Raw genomic sequence first — 15,176 nt, 5'->3', positions numbered from 1 at the left:
GTTGCACAGGGTCAGACAAGAAGCGCAAGCCCGACCAGAGCCAGGCGGAGTGCTTCTTTTGCAAGAAGCAGGGGCATTGGAAGAGGAACTGTCCTCAATACATTGCCTCCCTGAACCCGAACAGGCCGAAGAAGAAGCAAGGTAATTATATGATAACTCCTTACAACTTTTTCATTTGTGATACTACTGCCTGGGTATTGGATACCGAAGCCCTTATCATATTTATAATTCGATGCAGGGTCTGCAGGTCAGTAGGAGATTTGATGAAGGCGAGAGGTTCCTGAACGTTGGAGATGGAAGCAAAGTTCCAGTTTTAGCTTTAGGAATCATGAGTCTTATAATCAATTCTCGTAATGTAATTCTAAGTGAATGTCACTATTGTCCAAGCTTTTTATTAAATATTATTTCTGTAGCCTTTTGGCCATGTACGGTTATGATTTTTTAATAAAAAAAATATATACAATATCATTTTGAATGGTGTTACAATGTTTGTTTGATAATTAAATAATAGAATTTACTTACTATCACAGCCTGTTAATGTGGTTCAAAACTTCGGTAAACGTCCTAGAATAGATAATATGTCAGAAGTCTACCTTTGGCACTGTAGGCTAGGTCATATCAATAAGAACAGGATAAACAGGTTGGCTCAAGAAGAATTCTTGAACTTGATGATTGTGAATCACTTCCAACCTGTGATCTTGTCTTCTGGGAAAGATGACCAAGTCACCTTTTACTGGAAAAGGTGAGCGAGCCAGTGAACTCTTGGGTCTGGTACATTCTGATGTATGTGGACCTATGAGCTCAAGTGCAAGAGGGGATATTTTTACTTCATAACCTTCACAGATGACCTATCGAGGTATGGGTATGTCTACTTAATGAAGCATAAGTCGGAGTCATTTGAAATGTTCAAACTATTCCGAAATGAGGTAGAAAAATAAACTGAAAAGTGTATTAAAATTTTCGATCTGATCGAGGAGGTGAATACCTTTCCATTGAGTTTCTGACGTATCTAGGGAGAATGGGATTCTCTCTCAGTGAACTCCTCCTGGAACACCACAGCATAATGGTGTCTGAAAGAAAGAATCAGACCTTATTGGACATAGTTCGATCCATGATGAGGTTTGCTGGTCTGCGATCTCCTCTGGAGATATGCGCTCGAATCGGCTTGTTACCTTCTAAATAGAGTTTCGAGTAAGTCTGTAGCCAAAACGCCATATGAGATATGGATAGGACGTAAGCCAGTACTCTCGCACCTTAGGGTTTGGGGGTGTCCGGCTTATGTTAAACGTTTAATTACAGACAAGCTTGGACCTAGGTCTGACAAGTGTAATTTTATAGGGTACCCAAAAGAGACCAAAGGATATTATTTCTACCTTGCTGAAGAGCAAAAGGTGTTTGTCAGCCTTAAGGCAATCTTTTTAGAAAAGAAGTTTCTTAGTGAAGGAACTGTTGCCTCTAAGGTCGAACTTGATGAAGTTCGACAGGTGGAAAAATGACACATGTTACTGAACCTGAACCGAATTTGATTAGATCAGATCCGGAGCCCATTGATTATGCACCCTTAAGGCGGTCTGGTAGAGTACCACATCAACCGGACAGATACTATGGTTTCTTGGTCCGGGATGGCGATCCTGTCGAACTTGATGAAAATGATGAGGATCCGATCACCTACATGGATGCAATGCAGAGACCTGACTCTGAGAAATGGCTAGAGGCCATAAAATTCAAAATGGAGTCCATGAAGGTCAACGATATGTGGACATTGGTTGACTCACCCGAAGGAGTGAAACCCATAGGATGTAAGTGGGTCTTCAAGAGGAAGAGGGGCGCAGACGGAAAGGTGGAGACCTATAAAGCCCATCTGGTTGCCAAGGGATATCGTCAACGTTATGGTATAGACTATGACGAGACATTTTCTCCTGTGGCAATGCTCAAATCCATTCGGATTATACTTGCGATAGCTGCCCATCTAGACTATGAAATCTGGCAGATGGATGTGAAGACAGCTTTCCTAAATGGAGAGCTGGACGAAGAGGTGTATATGATACAACCTGAAGGGTTCACATCCACAGATGAGTCTAAGGTATGCAAGCTACAAAAGTCCATTTATGGACTTAAGCAGGCATCTCGGAGTTGGAACATACGTTTTGATAGGACGATCAAAATGTATGGCTTCGTTAAGAACGGAGAAGAGCCCTGCATTTATAAGTGGGCTAATGGTCCAGTAGTAGTATTTCTTGTATTGTATGTGGATGACATTCTCTTAATCGGGAATGATGTCCCTGCATTACAGGGAATAAAGATTTGGCTATCGTCACAGTTCTCCATAAAGGATCTGGGAGAAGCTTCCTACATCCTAGGGATGAGGATCTATAGGGATAGATCCAAAAGGTTGCTTGGCTTATCCCAGTCCACGTACATTGATACTATGCTGAAAAGGTTCAGCATGGAGAATTTCAAGAAAGGCTATCTACCGATAGGCCATGGAATTTCTCTCTCGAAAAGGGATTATCCAACAACACCTCAAGAGAGAGAGCGTATGGGTAGGATTCCATATGCTTCGGCAGTGGGATCTATCATGTACGCCATGACATGTACACGACCAGATGTGGTATACTCACTAGGGGTAGTGAGTAGATACCAATCTGATCCAGGGAGAATCACTGGAAGGTTGTTAAAACCATCCTGAAGTATTTAAGAAATACTAAGGACCAGTGGCTTGTATATGGTGAATCGACTTGAGACTTATAGGGTTTACAGACTCTAGTTTTCAGTCTGATCGCGATGACAGCAAGAGTGTGTCAGGATTTATTTTTACCCTTAATGGTGGGGCTGTCTGCTGGAAGAGTTCCAAGCAGCACACTGTGGCTGATTCAGTATGCGAGGCGGAGTATATTGCTGCATCAGATGCTGCCAAAGAAGCGGTGTGGCTGAGAAATTCATCACCGAGCTCGGAGTAGCACCCTCCCTTGTTGGTCCAGTTTTCTCTACTGTGACAGCTCTGGAGCATTGCTCAGGCGAAGGAACCGAAGGCACACCAGCGGACGAAGCATATTCTGTGCCGCTACCATCTCATCTGAGAGATCGTGGATTGAGGTGACGTCGACCTTCAGAAGATCGACGGGAAGGAGAACCTGGCCGACCCATTCACTAAAGCCATTGCGGTGAAGGAGTTCAACGACTACAAGTCGAAGATGGGTATTAGATACTGCACCGATTGGCTTTAGGCCAAGTGAGAGATTGTTGGGAATAGTTCCCAAAGTCAATCGTCAGCCTGTTGACGGTTGTGCTCCTTTTGTATTAGTACATGAATTATAAATAAATAAAAATTATTTTGATATTTTTTCATCACAAATATTTCATCTTCTAATGAACTCCTATGTTGTGGTGAAGTCCTTGGGACTATTTTAGACTCGACAAAGGAGATTTGTCGCTTAGTCCTTAAACCTGTTCGCGATCAAATGATACGTTGTTACCAAGGACGACAACGTTTATCGAGCATAGGTCATTGTGTGCCATATGGGTTGGTTGTCCTCATAACCAAGGAGTGTGGAGACACTGGTATGGCATACAGGTGAGATGTAATGGTACATCTGCACTGAACATGACCGACTCCGGAGCTATTTCTGCTGTCAAGATTTGCTCCGATGGGATATGGGTATAAATGTCCCTCCGACCTGAGACTGCCACGGTGACTTGCAAGCAACTCACTGCACTTAGGCACTAGACTACCTGAATTTCTAATTCAGTGACGGAAGGCTGCTGGGTGTAGTCAAGTACTTGACTTGTCGGTGCGTGTGTCAAGATGGATTGACCACTCCAGTTTAGGAGCTGTGTACAGTCGTATTTCAATTTAGCAAAATCTTAACCAGGGTAGTCCTAGTGAGGAGTCACAGGACTAATTGAGTTGAGCACGATTCGGATGATCTCATCAGGGTTGACAGTTTAACCCTGAGTCGTCCTAAACACAGGAGTCAAAAGAGATGAATTATACGGTAACCATATTCACTTAGGTTCTGAATGTTGCGATTGTGACTATTCGACCTATCCGATCATCGGGTACCATTGCTAGATGGTCACTTCGATAGTACAGAAATTGGTTCCTGTGCTACCGGCTTAGGTTCGAACCTGCGGGGTCACACACATTAGAAGTTCCTTTCTGATCTGATGGCTGATTATGAGTCTTATGTGTTTGGGACTCTATGATTGAGAATTAGGATTCTCTGATCATGAGTTCCACATATTTTGGGTACCGGGGTCAAAATTTTGAATTTCAAATTTTGAATTTGAAATTTGAACTCTTTGGTCAGAGTTTCATATCGATGGTCTCTGATGCCTAATTGCCCATCGGATTTGAACTCAATATTTATGAGAGATTTAATTAGTGATTTGATCGCTAATTAACTCAATTTGATTGAGTAATTATTTTTAGATCAAGTCCAATTGAATTGGATTCAGTTGGATTTGACCCGATTAGGTTAAGAGTTGACCTAATCGTCGAAATGGTTTGATCCCTGATTTGATCAGGGGTTGGGTTTAGTCAATTTCTGATTTGATTAAATTTTATTAAGCCTAATTAAGCCTAATTAAGTTAGATTTAATTTAGTCTAATTGTGCTTAACCTATTTTGATTAGGTTGGTTCAATTAAGATCAAACCACCATTTGAATTTGAATCCCTGCACCACCTTAAATCTCTACGCCCATTTGAATTCACGAGAAGAAACTTCTCGTGAATTTTTTCTCACGCAAAGCCCTTCTCACGCCCACTTTTGTGCACCATATGGATGGATAAAGCTGATTAGTTAACCATTCAAATTCAAAACGTGTTTGAATTTGAATGGATAACTTATCTCTTTTGCCTTCAAGCTTATCCATCTTGTGCGCCACATAATTCACACGAGAAAGAGTTTCTCGTGAAACCTTTCCACGCACAAAGAGTCCACGCCCTTCTCTTCTCACGCCATAAGTGGATAGGGATGAGTTGATTTTCATTTGAATTCAAATTTGATTTGAATTCAAATGTGTAACCACTTGTCTTTATCCTCTCACGCGGATAAGACACGTTTTGAACTATTTTAAAAGAGATAGGGAGGTGGGGCGTGCGTAGAAAAATTTTGAGAAAGAAAGTGGGGCGTGAGGAAGTCTTGTGCGTGAGGTGAAGGTCCAAAACCTTCCGAGAGAAAAAGAAAGAAAAGAAAGAAAATTGGACGCAGAGTTTTTGGTGGTACCCTAGGGTTTCTACCTAGGGTTCGGGAAGTGAGATTGGTGTGCCACGAGTGTCGTGAGTCCACCAAATTTTAGGGAGAGATCCATCAGCCTCTCAACTAATCGTGCAGATGATCCAAAGCATCCGAAGAGTCGGCACACATCGATCGAAGAAGTTCGATCAACATCAGCCATCAAAAGGGTGAAATCACGAACTAGCATTCATGAAGAACCGATCAGACGGGAGCTTCGTGTGGATGATCCGCAGAGGTCAGACACTAGTGTGGCTGCGACGTGAAGATCAGAGCCCCCCGACGGTGATCAGATTACGGTGATCGACTACCCGCAAAAGATGATGTGTTCTGAACACAGTACAGTAAAAAGTTTACTGTTTCAAATTTGAATTTCAAATTTAAATGCATGCTGTTGTATCATATTTAGATCCTAGTGTAGGATTAATTAGTATTAATTAATAGGATTAATTAATAATTCTGCTGTAAAATAGTAATTTTGAAAAAATTTTAAAATTATCATTTTGCCCCTGCACTGAATTTTCACTTCAATAACATGCCCAATAGTCAACAGTAATTTCTCTAATGATGGAGTATTTACCTTTTCTCTACATAGATCTTATCACTAGAAGGGTCATAACTTAAGACCTCCAAACACTATTAATGGACGAACTTAAAATAAGATATGCTATTAAGTTTGCTGTAAATATGACCACATAGCCTTGAAGTGTTACCATCGCTTGATTAATCATATCAAGCCGAAGTTACTTCTCCACAAGCAAATTTTGCTGTTGTGAATGATCCCACATGATATACAGATACATGTGCCTCTCATTACATGACTCTAAATTTGTCCAATCTTTGTCTCGGGTCTAACTATAATGGTTCTGATCAAGTTAACATAGAAGATGGTTCAGATTTGGCTATAAAAATTATTGATCACTCTCTTTTACATGCTTCTACTTGTCTTTTCCAACTTAATAATAGTTTACATGTCTCTCAAATCATTAAAAATCTTTTATCTAGATCTCAATTCACACATGATAATTCATGTTATTTGGAGTTTCAGCCTAACTATTTTTGTGTGAAGGACCTCACTTCCGCTCAAATCATCATCAAGAGTATACTTAAGGATGGAGCTTACTGTTTCTTACCTGAGAGTGTCGTCAAGAAAACTTATGTTGCATATGCTACTGGAACTAGTATTTCTCAATTTGTTTGGCATCAACATCTTGGGCATGCTTCTATGCTACTTGCTTCTAAAATTTTTAATAACTTCTTTTTGAATTTTCATAATAATGATAAAGTTTCATTTTGCTCCGTATGTCAATTAAATAAGAGTCATTCTTCACCTTTTTCATATTCTCATTCTAGGTCTTCCTTTCCTCTTGAACTTATGCATACTGATATTAGGATATCTTCTTTGATTTTATCTCATTTTGGGTAACGGTACTATATATATTTTTTAGATGACTATAGTCATTTCTCCTAGTATTATCCATTAAAATATCGTTCTAATATTTGTCATGTCTATTGTGCTTTTTGGTTGCATGTTGAAAATATTTTTATAATATAAAATTAAATTTCTTGAAACTAATTGTGCTTGTGAATTTCAATTGCAATCCTTTCAACAAGAATTAAATGATTATGGAATTAGTCATTGCTTCTCATGCCCCCACACCTCCCAACAAACTAGGACTGCAGAAAGCAAACACAGCCATATTATAGAAGTACACCTTATTCTCTTTGAACAATTTAATCATCCTTCTAAATTTTGGGATATTGCTTTTGAAACAGCTAATTGTTTCATTAATCATTTAGCCACACGTATACTTCATTTTACTCATGTTAAAAAAAAATTATTTAATAAAAATTCAAATCATAATTTTCTTCGTGTTTTTGGCTCCTTATGTTTTTCCCATCTTCATTCCTATAATAAAAATAAATTAGAATATCATTCTCTTCCATGTATTTGTCTCAGTTATCCTACAGGTTTTCATAGATACCGATGCTACCATCCTTTTTCTAGATGCATTTTTATATCTCGAGATGTTATCTTCAACAAGACTGTGTTTTTTTCATGCACATAATTCTTCTACTGATACTTTCGAGCAAATCAGTACCCCTCCTAAGACCTCTTCTTTACCATGACTTTCACCTAAGCCCAATGATCAGTTAGTGTCAAGCCATATCAATCCACTAGTATCCCCAGTCTCGAGTCCTCAAACTCAGTCCAGTTACTTAAAAACACATGACAATAACCTAGTCATGATATGTGACCAATGTTCTATAGCCACTGCTGAACCTACTGCTCTTGAACTAGTGACTTCTTCTCAGATCAACGGTCATCATATGACCACATGCTCCAAGGATGACATGCTCAAGCTATGTCGCTTTAGCACAAAATATCCCATGACATCTATGGCTTCCATTATCCCAATCGAGTCCACTTGCTTCACTCAAACCCAACGTAACCCTCAATGGCATGAAGTGATGGCAGATGAGTATAATGCTTTGCTCTTTAATCATACCTGACTTTTAGTTCTGCCATCTCCATCACAACATGTTATTGGCTACAAATAGATATTCAAAATCAAAAAGCGATCTAATGGCTCCTTCGAGCGATATAAAGCCTGTCTAGTTGCTAAGAGTTTTAATCAACAAGAGGATGTTGATTATGATGAGACATTTAGCCTAGTTATCAAGCCTATCGCAATTCGTACGGGTTTTCTGAAGTTTGGCCTATTAGGCAGTTAGATGTCAAAAATATATTTCACCATAAGCATCTCACTAAGGATGTTAATATGAGACAACCTCCTGATTTTATTGATCCGAACTATCCTACTTATGTTTGCAAGCAACAACGTTCTCTTTATAGTCTTCAATAGGTGCCACATGCTTAGTTTCAGTGATTGAGCTCTCACTTACATACTTTTGACTTTCATGGGTCTAAGACTGATGTCTCAGTCTTTATCAAACACACCAAAGAATACATAGTGCTTCTTCTGTTTTATGTTGATGATATTATTTATACTAATATTATTTCATTGGATGATCTTATTGCTTTCCTATTTATTAGGCATTGAGGCAAAGACCACTACTTTTGGACTTTATCTAACCCCATCCAAATATATTTCTGTTTTTCTTCTCCAAACCAACATGGATGGTTCCAAGCCGATCTCGACATCCATATCTATAGGGTCCCAACTCTGTCATTCTCATGGTTCGCCACTTTCTGATCCGACTCAGTATCAGAGTGTGATGGGTGTGCTTTAATATCTTACTCTTACTCATCCTGATATTGTCTTTGTAGTTAACCAAATATGTCAGTTTATGAGTATACCCACTTCTACGCACTAGCTTCTAGTCAAACGCAGTTTTCGCTACTTGAAGCATACTATCGACTATGCTCTGTATTTAACTAAGAGTCTATCATCTTCTCTTCATATCTATCCTGGCACCAATTAGGCTGGTGATCCTAATGATCATCATTCTATAAGTAGCTTCAATATTTTTTTTGATCCTAATCTCATATCCTGGAGTACTAAACAAGTACCAAATCCGAATATAAAGGATTTGCCAATGTTATTGCTAAACTAATTTGGATTCAATCTTTATTACAAGAATTGGGTATCTCACTCTCTTAACCCCCTATACTTAATTTGATATGACAACTAATTATTTGCCATATATCTTACTGCCAATCCCGTGTTTCATGCTTGAAACAAAGCATATAGAAATTGATTTTTCATTTTATTCGAGAGCAAGTAGCTCATCGTCAACTTCAGACCTGACTCATCTCCTCTAACGACCAACTTCTTGATATATTCACTAAAGGGCTTGCCTCCTAATGCTTTCAACAATGGCAATCCAAGCTTTCAGAAGTATCTACCTTAGCTTGCGATAGAGTATTGGCATTATCTTCATCTTGGCCTCATATTAAGGATCCATAGTCTGAAGAATTTGAATTTAAATTTAAATTTTAAATATTAAAATTTTAATACTGGAGATCTCCTAGGATCATTATTCATTTATTATTTTTTCTATTTTTATATAATCATGATCCATTTGTTATTTTTTTTCATCTTTGTATGATCATGATTGTAAATCTTTTGTATATTTTCAACTATAAATATAGATAACCTCCTCACAACATTGAGGAAGGAAAAATTTTCCACAATATTTCTTTTCCCGTATATTTTTCTTCTTCACACAAAAATTGTCTTTAGCTAAAAAATATTATATTTTTAGCCATAGGAGCAACACAGTCCAAACCACTTCCATATGGTAAAAAATATTATATTTTTAGCCATAGGAGCAACACAGTCCAAACCACTTCCATATGGACATATACGAAGTATTTGGTTTGCAATTGGATTTGACTTTTATTGTCAAAAGGTCCCAGGATGATCTCCAGACTCATCCAAAACCAGATGAAGGGAGGACATTATGTGGCACTTAATTCCCCTTTCTTCCAAAAGATGTTGCTCTTCATTTCCTATCATTTCAGCTTTATGATTTCTTCACCTTATATTCTCTTCATTCACCCTATTTGCACGTAAAAATATATTTCCATTGTTCATCCTACAAAAATTATTCCATGCACCGCATGGGTCCTTTGCTTGTGCCTAGCTAGGTGAAAGATTAGCTGCCCATTTTGATACCTAGCTGTCATTGACCAGTATAACAAGTCTAGGCTGCATTTAGATTGAGAAATAAACAAAAGGCATTCATACTATAACATGTGCATTAGATATCATTACAGCTACAGAATGCGCCCATGATGTTAGCAATTAGGAAGTGAGATTTTGGCGAAAATAATGACATCATCAGCGCAAAGGAAATCGCGTATTTGGTCATCGATATTTCTGAAAAGAAGCCTATCTATCTCATGGTGTAAACAAAGAAGAAGCATAAAAAACTTCTACCAATATTGCTTTACCACAATGGTCACAACAAGCCTGCGTGAAGATATTATTTTGAATGAGTTACATTCTTCTTCCATGAAGTATCTATAAACACTCCAACACTTCAAGAGGTTGAGGAATTTCTACCTCTATCTTCTGTACTCGCCCCAATCTGTACACAAGCTCATCTTAGGTTTTCCACTACTTGCTTTCATTTCTTCTACTCCTTTTCCAACCTCCTCAAGAATGACAACCAGGATGTCCATCTTCCATGTCAAATTATGTGGTTCTGGTTTGATACTAATTATAGCAAGATCATGGTCAGAGCACAAGCTTTAAAAGATCAACATGACTTCTGCGACCCACGGTCGTGAACATAACAATCCATCACAATAGCTTCTTTTGAATGAATAAGCAGATCAATTTTCCTGCGAGACATCAATAGGATCGATGATACTATACTTTCAATTCTGTGTCTCTATAAGTCAGATGCTATGCAATAATTTTATATCCTAGCTCCTTTGAGACTACTGTTGTATTCGTTCAGGTATACACTTGAGCAAGAATGTGAGCTCTTGTTGTGAAAACTTAGGCCTCCTGACCTCCTCTATAGAGTCACAAGAACTCTCATCTCTTTCAGTAGCTGGTCTGCTGAAATCTGACACAGCCTTAGTAATGTCTTCGACAAGATCGACAATTACACCATTGATGCCCATTAGATGCTGCATATAAACGGCTTCAGGAACATTGCTGCAAATGTATTGAAAACACATCAATAATTTGAGAGTTGGATAGAAGTAAACATGACCACTTGTAAGAAGCCAACAATTATGGTATGATTTGAAATTGCAAATGCACAAAGTGACTTACTTCAACTGGCCATATGTTAGAAGGGCAAGACTAGATGCCTTGATTCTAGCTATTGCTGATGGATTTCTGAAAACTCCTATGACATCTGAAACAATACCTTGCAAACCACTGGCCAAGCATAGCTTAAGGGCCTCATCCAGCGAGTTTCTTCTCATGTCATCAAAGATTTGGTTCCCTCCCTCGGTGAGGAAAAACACCTGGTTCAAGGAATTACATGTTATAACAAAGATCATATCATAATTTACTTGTTACTGATATGAAATAAGATTCTAACAACTGACAAACAGGTGAGAAAAGGCATATAAGGAAGAAAAAAAAAAAAAAGAGTTCCACTTACAGGGTAAACACACTGTAATTTCCTCACTAGCTGTGCTGCATCAGGTTGGAAAGTTGAGAAGATGATGGGTCTATCATTGGCATACTCAAAGACCACCTTGTTACAAAATTTTAATAGTTAAGAATAGCTAATCTTAAGAATTTAAGAGTTGATACAGCTTCTGGAATTAGATTCATGAATTAGAAGGCAACATGATTAAGAAACCATACCTGCAAGATGGCCTGAAGAACATGAGTAAGCTCTTCTTCTCTGTAAACAGCATGGTCATCAAATTTAAGCTCAATGTTGAAGCCCAGACGGGGATCAACACTCCGAAATGCCTCTTGCAATGTGCAAAGAGAGTCATCATCTTCCACACTCCATTTTAACACTCTCCCATCTTTAGCCTTCCTGAATAATGATTTCCCCACCTGGATCATTTAAAAGAAGAAAATATCATGAATTGCCTTGTTTTCTATCAAAAGAACTAGTGAAAGAGAAAGGATGAGAATTACCTTGCCAGGCTCTCTTTGAGGACCGTAGGAAAGGAATTCTTCCAAGTATAGATTTGTGACCTGCTTCTCATTGATATGTCCCTGAAGAGACCAAATCCAACAAATATGTCAAAAATGAATTGAAAAGAGGACATATATTTACTTGTAATTAACAAAAATAATGTAGAGAGAAGAGAGGATCTTACAGCTTCTTCGAAAAGGATTACATCATCATGGAAGATGATTGGGACATCATCTTTGGTCACCTACAAGCATGGTATTCATGATTCTATGAGTTCCATGTTCGACCAATTTATATTTTGAAAAAGAGTGAAAAATAATGGGTAACAAACTAGATTCCCTCCTATAATGGAGAGCAAAAACTACCCAAAGTGCATTAAGATAGCAGAAAAGGATTGCTTTTTTCTACATGAGTGGGGATCTTCTGGGTGCGTACTTCGCACCACAGAGGATTGTACATGCTTGTATGTTTGACATGTCACCCATCTCAGAGATGGATGGTGGTTGCCTCTCAACACTCGTCTTGTATTGCATGTGTACCTTTTGTGGCACAATTGAAAGCCGTCTATCTCTGAGATGGGTGACGTATCACCAAAGTTTGCACCATTGTTTGCAGTGCAAAACAGGCATCATTAAAAAACTCCTTTCAACGTTAGCTAAATGCAATCCAGAAGACCAAGAAGAATGTGTAATAATGAAATTTTAGGAAAATGGTGCATCGATGACCATCAACTAACTTTCACAAAAATGGGCTCAACCATCCATATGGATATTTAGTTATCTTGCTGATGCTGATTATTTTAGTAGTGGTCAAACAAAAGACTTGTTCTTGCAGCTGCCATTATAGTTCTTGATATTGTAATTGCTTCAGAATCAAATTCCTTGCTCTCTTACAACTTCTCACACTTTCTGCAAGTGTATATTGTATTTACAACCATATTAAATTAAGATAAACTTTTTTACCAAAAAAAAAAAAATAAATAAACTTCTAACTAAAAAAAGGTAACATCGAGGATTGCTAACTCGAAATTGGATCTCATGCCAATCGGTTGGCGGTATAAATCGGTGCACTCGCGTATTAGATTGTACCAAGCCCAAATCAACACGAAAATATGGGATGAACTGGAAGAAAAAAAGAAAGAAAGAGAGAGAGGGGAGAGAGAAAAAGGACGTCGGTAGTGCCCAGTAGAGGGCCGTCGAGGCCTTTCGGCTCCACAATTCTCCATGAGAGGATACAAAAAATTAAAGAGAGAGGGAAAGGAAGAAAATAGGATTGATGGAAAGGAGGCGAGGAGGCCACCAGAAGGCCGCCAGATGGCCTCCTTGCCGCCTTCTTTTCAGTCCTATTTTCTCCCTTCCCCTCTCTCTATCTCTCTCTCTTCTCGCATCTCACGGAGGACTATGGAGCCTAGAGGCCTCGATGGCCTTGGCGGGCCACTGGCAGCCTTTCTTTCTTCTTCCTTTTCCTAGTCTCTCCCTCTTTTTTTTTTCTCCTTCACTCTGTATTTTCCAGCATTGTGAGTTGAATGCCCAAACCGAACCGATCAGCAGATACAATTTGGCACATCTTGAACTGTCTGATTCAAGATGGTTCGACAAACCCTGGTTAACACAATTGAGGACTAGTTTTAATATTCTTTTAATCAATACTTTTCTTTTCCTTTCAGAGAATGCTGATGGAACACTACCAATTGGTTGGTACTCCATTTTATGGTTTCTGGCCTAATAAATTGCCTTGGCACAATGACAAGGTTGTTATATTAGAACTTGAAGGTCATGAGCTTAAAATCTAAAAATAGTTTTTTCTTTTGTGAAGGTTAGGCCGCATACATTTGATCTCCTCTACATCCTGCAGTGACAAAAGTCCTATAAATTGCGCTACCTTTTTTTTTTTTAATAACCTTATGGATTGCCATTCTTGTTTATTATTTTCCAAGCATAGCTAGAGGGGCCAAAGAGGTCAACACAAAAATGGCATATCGAAGGTCTATAATTAGATGTATGTGGTCATCTTTTTTTGTCATGAACATCTGGAGATGAGACCTTCCATGTTGAGTTCAAATGAAAAAAAAAAAAAAAGAAAAAAAAAAAAAGGAAGAACTCGGTGAACGAGCAACAACGGTCAGAAAGGAGAGATAAGGGAGACAACACCCACCCTCCTTGGCAAGAATTTTGTATGCTAATGCAGTTGGTGTGACTTCAAAGCAGATAACGGAAAAGGTAACACCATCAAGAAGAGTAGATGGATGTCATACCTGAACGTCGAGCTCGATGAAGTCGATTGGGAAGCGGGCAGCTCGGTTGAAGGAAAGGAGGGAGTTCTCCTTGACGGCTGTCATCCGTCGGTCTTGCGATGTTAAAGCATTCATCCCGTTCCCTCGATGACCCACCACCATGAAGTCCGTTGCCTTCCATGGCGGTTGCAGCATCTTAGCCCCTGTATCCCCAAGATCCCGACCATGATATCCGACGGCTTAGAAATTGTGATCAAAATAAATAGCCAAAAACTAAAGAAGAGGTAGAGAGAAGTAGGCTTACCTTTGGGGACGGTGGTGGAGCGGAGGGTGACGGAGGGCTTCTTTGGGACATTGCCGAGTATGCGAACAATGGAGACCTGGATGGCCTTGAGAGCCATTGAGGACTATATATAAGGAAACTGGGAGAAGAGGAGAATTACGAGTAGAGTTTTGGGTGATTGGAGGACTGGTGAAGAGGGGGCTTTAAAGGAGGAAGGGGAGGGAACGTAAAGTTGTGGGGTTTATGCCATGGGATATTCTGGTAGGGACAGCTTGTTCTCCCTCTGGATTCTAGTGGTTTTATGGACGCTCCGTAGCTGGGATGTAAGAAAAGTATGGGGTATAGCCTATCCTACCTGGAGCTGGCCTGGAGAGATTCTCTCTGACCATGTCTTTATTCTTGGACACATCTCGCGTGGCAGTCAACGAATTCGTTGTATTTGTTAGATAATAACATTCCCCTTCGGAGCCTATGACCTTGACCGTCAAGTTTATGGAGAAATTATTGCATGCATTATATGCACCATGCAGCTATACGCACAGCTAATCACAACCGCTGATTCCTATAAACCTCGTTCACCATAGAAACTTAGAGTCATAATTGATAGCATGCATAGCCACCTGATGTGTGCAGTGTAAACAATAATTTCTCTCATTTAAATAGCATGCAATACTCTGGGAATTGGGTGATATGCAAGGAACGAAATAATGCATTGAACAAACCCCATTGAAACTTTTGTTGACCGTTGTAATCATTATAATGGTCATTTTTATCTAAAAATAATTTTAATTTTTTGATATCATATATATATATATATATATATATATATATATA

At 38.9% G+C, this 15,176-nt stretch overlaps 1 pseudogene; it reads right to left on the bottom strand.

The window, feature by feature from the left end:
* Positions 1-10,495: 10,495 nt before the first annotated feature.
* Positions 10,496-14,496, bottom strand: LOC140859759 (glycerophosphodiester phosphodiesterase GDPD2-like; annotated as a pseudogene).
* Positions 14,497-15,176: the final 680 nt, after the last annotated feature.

Source organism: Elaeis guineensis, chromosome 8 (genome assembly GCF_000442705.2).
Source record: "Elaeis guineensis isolate ETL-2024a chromosome 8, EG11, whole genome shotgun sequence".
Lineage (NCBI taxonomy): Eukaryota > Viridiplantae > Streptophyta > Magnoliopsida > Arecales > Arecaceae > Elaeis > Elaeis guineensis.
Note: the sequence above shows the minus strand (reverse complement) of the source record. Positions and strands in the feature narration are given on the sequence as shown.